A 6,000-nucleotide genomic window follows, 5' to 3' on the forward strand; every position below is an offset into this window, starting at 1 on the left:
CAGAAATGCACGTGCCTTGCTTTTGTGGACTCCCTGTTTAGATTTCTGTGTTCTTCTATGTTTTTGAATGCTGCAAATGTCCTTGAAAAAACATGATAAAATGTGAGTATGTCTTATTTAGCCAGCAAATTGTGCCACACAAATGCCAGGCTATGACTATCATCAAGAAAAGACAGTCTAACTACCACCCCATGATATTCAATGGTGTTTTCATCACTGAATCCCCAACTAACAACATCCTGGGGTTTATCGTTGACCAGAAACTTAAATAGACTCACCACGTAAACACAGTAACTACAAGAGCATATCAGAAGCTAGGAATACCATGATGTATAACTCACCTCTGACTCACCAAAACCAGTCCAGTATTAGCAAAGCACAAGTCAGGAGTATGATGGAATACGCCCCACTTGCCTGAATGAGTGCAGCTCCAACACCAATGCTCAGTAGGAGCAGTGCACACTATCTATAAGATGCACTGTAGAAATTCACCAAAGATCATCACACAGCACCTTCTGAACCCATAACCACTTCTATCTGGAAGGACAAGGCCTGCAGGTGCATGGGGCCATGACCTCTTTCAAGTTCCCATCCGAGCCACTCACCATCCTGACTTGGAAATTTTCACCATTCCTTCACTGTCGCTGGGTCAAAATCCTGACATTCGGTCCCTCATGGCATTGTGGGTCAACTCACAGCAAGTTGACTGTAGCAGTTCAAGAAGCATGCAGGTTCATAGTTCCTTGAAAGTGGAGTGTCAGGTAATAGGATAGTGAAGAAGGTGTTTTGTATGTTTTCCTTTATAGATCAGAACATTGAGTTGACATGTCATGTTGCAGCTGTACAGAACATTGGTTAGGCCACTTTTGGAATATTGTGTGCAATTCTGGTTTCCCTCCTATAGGAAGGATGTTGTGAAATTGAAAGGGATCAGAAAAAAGGATGTTGCCAGGATTGGAAGGTTTGAGCTATACGAAGAGGCTGAACAGGCTGGCGTTGTTTTCCCTGAAGTGTCAGAGGTTGAGAGGTGACCTTATAGAAATTCCCTTGAATGGGGGAGTCCAGAACTAGAGGGTGTAGGTTGAAGGTGAGAGGAAAAAGATTTAAAAGGGACCTTAAGAACAACGTTTTCATGCAGAGGGTGTTGCGTGTATGGAATGAGCTGTCAGAGGACGTGGTGGAGGCTGGTACAATTACAGCATGTAAAAAACATCTGGATGGTTATATAAATAGGAAGGATTTCGAAGAATAGGGGCCAAATGCTGGCAAATGGGACTAGATCACCGAGCTGGAAGTTTTTGCTACAAACGTTTCGTTACCTGGCTAGGGAACATCATCAGTGCTGATGATGTTCCCTAGCCAGGGAACGAAACGTTTGCAGCAAAAACTTCCAGCTCGGCGAACAGAACCACAACAACGGACACCCGAGCTACAAATCTTCAACCAGACTTTAAGGGACTAGATCAATTTAGGAAATCTGTTGATTATGGACAAGTTGGACTGAAGGGTCTGTTTGCATTCTGTACATTTCTATGACTCTGAGACTCTAAGGTAACTCACCACTATCTTCTCAAGGGCAACCAGGGATGGGCAATAAATGCTGTCCAGCCAATGATACCCACACAGATGAATTTATAAAACTATCACACTTGCTTCAGTAAGGTAAGGATCGTAGTCAACAGGATTCAAACCAATGTGGGGTGGGGTGGGATGGTGGTGGTGGGGGGGGGGGGGGGGTGCGGGGGGTTGTGGTGAACACATGGGGAGGTGGTAACACCAAAAGATTTTTAATCCATGACCGTAACCACTCAGGTCTGGCATCTCTCTTGCATTAGGTGTCATTGGCGAATATCCCTGTTAGGCAAAAATTCTAGCAATTCTGCCTGGAGAGTGTCAGGTAAAGGAAGAGGCTTCCAATGGCGGCAGCAGCAAAGCCAGGATGTGCTGGACACAGCTCCACCCCAGCCTAGGGTCTCCTGGCAAGCAAGGTTGACTCACCTAGCCTGGGCACACAGGCTGAGCCAAGGCTCCAGGTTCGAGGCTGGGCCTGGGTACCTGAAGGAGCGGAAGAATTGGTGAAAGGGATGCGGGAGGACCCTGATGGATGTTGGCAACATCGTGAGGGACATTGGATAGGGAATGAGAGGGATGGGACCCCCACATCCCAATGTCTACGCTTCCAGCTCTGATGCGGCAGTTGTAACTGGGGAGGCTGGTAACCCAGAGCCCGTTACAGAGACTCTGGCCACTGTCGAGGAACAAGAAGAGAGAAATATGAACTCTATTGCAGTAAAATTATGCATTATATTCAGTGTTTCAAGATGGCAGAGGGGCATGGTGACACTTTACACACACTGTATTTTTATATACATATGACAATTAATCTAAATCCAATCTAGCCATCCATCTTCAAAGATACTATTCCTAACTTTTACCTCTTATAGAGGTTTATAAAACCATGAGGGGCATGGATAGCGTGAATAGACAAGTTCTTTTCCCCGGGATCAGGGAATCCAAAACTAGAGGGCATAAGTTTAAGGTGAGAGCGGAAAAATTTTAAAGGGACCTAAAGGGGAACATTTTCAGGCAGAAGGTGATGCATATATGGGATGAGCTGCAAGAGGAAGTGGTGAATGCTGGTACAATTACAACATTTGGAAGGCATCTGGATGGGTGTAGAATGGGAAAGATTTAGAGTGATGAGGGCCAAATGCTGGCAGATAGGTCTAGATTTATTTAGGATTGAAATGGAAAATTTGGACCGAAGGGTCTGTTTCCATGCTGTACAGCACTGTGTGACTCAGTAACTCACTGATTCTTGATGACTTATTAACTCTTTCTAAATGTCTCCAACTTGTCACTGCCTATCTCTCATGTCACATCTTTCTGCCACTCACCCCACTCTATCCCTCCCTACACATCCTTATTCCTTCCTCAATTCTTACTGCTTTTCTCATGAGCTCTTGTCAAGAGATGCGGCGAGTTAAATAATGAGTGCAAAGTAGTCAGCATCAAGAGGGGAAAGTGGGAAGTGGGGTAGAGTTCAGGACAAATGAAAGTAGGAGGGAAGGAAGAGGGAGTCGATATCTTATGTTGTTACCAGTGTATCCTATCCTTACATGGTTTGGGCCCTCAATCAGTGAATCTGGAATGTTTGCTCATTGTGATCTCATCCCAATACATTTTCTTCACTTTTATAAGCGATTTTGATGTGAATATACGAGGAATGGTTAGTAAGTTTGCAGATGACCCCAAAATAGATGAGATAGTGGACAGTGAAAAAGGTTTTCTCAGAGTACAACGGGAACTTGATCAGATGGGCCCATGGAGTTTCATTTAGATAAATGTGAGGTGTTGCATTTTGGTAAAGCAAATCAAGGCAGGACTTATACACTTAATGGCAGGACCCTGGGGATTGTTGCTGAACAAGAGATCTTGGGGTTCCTTGAAGGTGGAGTCACAGGTAGACAGGGTGTTGACGAAGGCATTTGTTATGCTTGCCTTTTTTGGTCAATGTACTGAGTATAGGAGTTGGGTTATCATGTTGCAGCTATACTGGACATAGGTTAGACCACTTTTGGAATACTGTAATCAGTTCTGGCCTCCCTACTATAGGAAGGATGTTGTTAAACTTGAAAGGGTGCAGAATAGATTTACAAGCATGCTTCTGGGGTTGGAGAGTTTCAGCTATAGGGAAAGGCTGAATAGGCTGCAGCTTTTCTCCCTGGAGTATTGGAAGCTGAGGGATAACATTACAGAGGTTTATGAAATCTTTAGGGGTATGGGTACGATGAATAGCCAAGGTCTTTTCCCCAGGGTAGAAGAGTACAAACTTAGAGGGCATAGGTTTAAGGAGAGAGTGAAAAGATTTAGAAGGGACCTAAGGAGCACTTCTTTTCACATAGAGGGTGCTATGTGTGTATGGAATGAGGAAGTGATGGAGACGGAGATAATTACAGCATTTAAAATGCATCTGGATGGGTACATCAGTAGGAAGGATTTAGAGGGATATAGGCCAAATACTTGCAAATGGGACGAGATTAATTTTGGATATCTGGTCAGCATGGACACAAAGGCTAGTTTCTGTGCTGTACAACAGTATGACTCTGTGAATCTATCTTGAAGCTTGAATATAATTGCAAAATCTTCTTGAGAAATGTGAGAGCTGGGAGTTCTTTAGAGTTGGGGCACAGCTGTTGTAACTTGGTTCCAACTCTACATCAGCCAATCATCTCAAATTCAACCTCAAAATTGTAGCTCGTGACCCACTTGGGGCCACACCCTCAGCTTTGAGTAGCCCTGGCTGAAATGATGAAATTTATACCTGTGATATAAGAAAGTTGACATTGATTGTAACCCGATTTGTGAATTTAATGCAATCTTTCCTTCAATGTCCCATCCACCATTTTTCTTTTTGGCTGCTGAATTTGTCTCTTTTTGTTATTGTGCAATTGTAACATTTCCATGTCTTGATTACTTTTTAGTCTCAATATGAATTTGATTAATTTTTGGATGTAAATCACAGCTGGGAATATGCTGCTTGAATAAAATACTTTTGTTAAAATTAAATACCATTATTCTAAAGAAAGAAACACTTGCAGTAATGTTGATTAAACAAAAAAATTTGGGGGTTGTCAATGTATAAACTATGTTAAAATAAAAATGTATGATTAGAACTTACTTTGAATGCGGAATATCAGCACTACGCTCATGGTGAAGCCAGTAAACAAAAGCTGGAACATTCTCAGTGCTTTTTGGATTTTTCAGATTCTTTCTTTCCAGGGAGAGCTCAAGATAAAATCACTAGGAACAATAAATACTAGGAGTAAAACAGACATGGAATTTTTATGTCCCTGTGTTTCTGGAGGGCTGTTGATATGATCAAAATTCCACCACATCCCCACTGCCCTTTGCTCAGTCTCGAAGCTAAACATACTGCTACCTTCATTGTATCATGGGAATAAGCGGAGTAAGGTCAATGACTTTAATCACTCAATGCCACCCACGAAGCATAGTCATAAATATTTATGTCTCTCCCTGAACTCACGTTGATAAGACAGTATTCAAGGAAGGAAATGGATATTGTTGGCTATTTTCTCAATCTGGCACTCAAATTCCCTTCTGGTTGTTAAACACATTAATCGTGCATGAAACTAATTTCAATCTAATTTCGTTTTCTAATATTGTAACCCTGTCCAACAAAGGGGCTAGCAGGTGTGGAATGCCAGCAGCTCTCTGGTAGTTTTCATGAATTGACTTCTTAACACTTATAGGAGATATGGCATCGGTCGGGCATCAATACCGAAGATTAGACATCCTACAGTGAATCTGGAGCTGAGCAGCAAACTCAGGAAAAGCTGGTGTTGAAACTTCAATTGATCCCAGTGATATGGACAATTTGCAAGTCCCTCAGCATCAATTTGAAGGAGTATGAAAAAGTATTGGGGACTGAGGGTCTTCTGGTGCAGTGCTAGTACCTCTATCTATGGGTTAGAAGGCCTGGGTTTAAGTCTGAATACGTTGATTAAAAAGAATTTGAGAGTTTTTGTTTCTTTGAGGAGGCCTTCAGCAAACTGTGCAGGATGCATTCCAAAGATGTGCAGGCTAGGCAGATTAACCATGGGAAATGCAGAGTTATGAGGATGGGATGGGATGAGGTCTAGGTGGATGCTCTTTGGAGGGTCAGTCCAGACTCGATGGGCCAAATGACCTCTTTCTGCATTGTAGAGTTCCTATGAGACTATGAAACGACAAAGACTAGGCTGGAAAACACAGCATCCCAACCAGTATCTTGGGAGGTGATTACTGGGACCAAAAGGGATAATGTGGCCACACCTTCAAAGAAGGGATGCAGTCTGAGAAATACACCAAGAGCAAGGAATGGTGATGGCTGGGGAATCTTTTCCCTTTTTTTGTTTTCCATGTTCAATGGGGAGAAGAGCTATTCCAGTGGCTCAGTGGTTAGCACTGCCTTATGGTTCTAGGGACCTAGGTTCAATT

The 6,000-nt window shown here is 42.9% G+C and overlaps 1 protein-coding gene across 1 annotated transcript in view; it reads right to left on the reverse strand.

The window, feature by feature from the left end:
* LOC132829189 (procathepsin L-like) overlaps positions 1-4,727 on the reverse strand; it is a 40,742-nt gene extending 36,015 nt beyond the window's left edge. Inside the window, exon 1 of the mRNA XM_060846554.1 lies at positions 4,682-4,727. The gene's annotated coding sequence lies outside the window, so the exon portion shown is untranslated. The remainder of the gene's footprint in view (positions 1-4,681) is intronic.
* Between the last annotated feature and the right edge of the window lie 1,273 nt (positions 4,728-6,000).

This window comes from Hemiscyllium ocellatum, chromosome 28 (assembly GCF_020745735.1).
Source record: "Hemiscyllium ocellatum isolate sHemOce1 chromosome 28, sHemOce1.pat.X.cur, whole genome shotgun sequence".
NCBI classification, from domain to species: Eukaryota; Metazoa; Chordata; class Chondrichthyes; order Orectolobiformes; family Hemiscylliidae; genus Hemiscyllium; species Hemiscyllium ocellatum.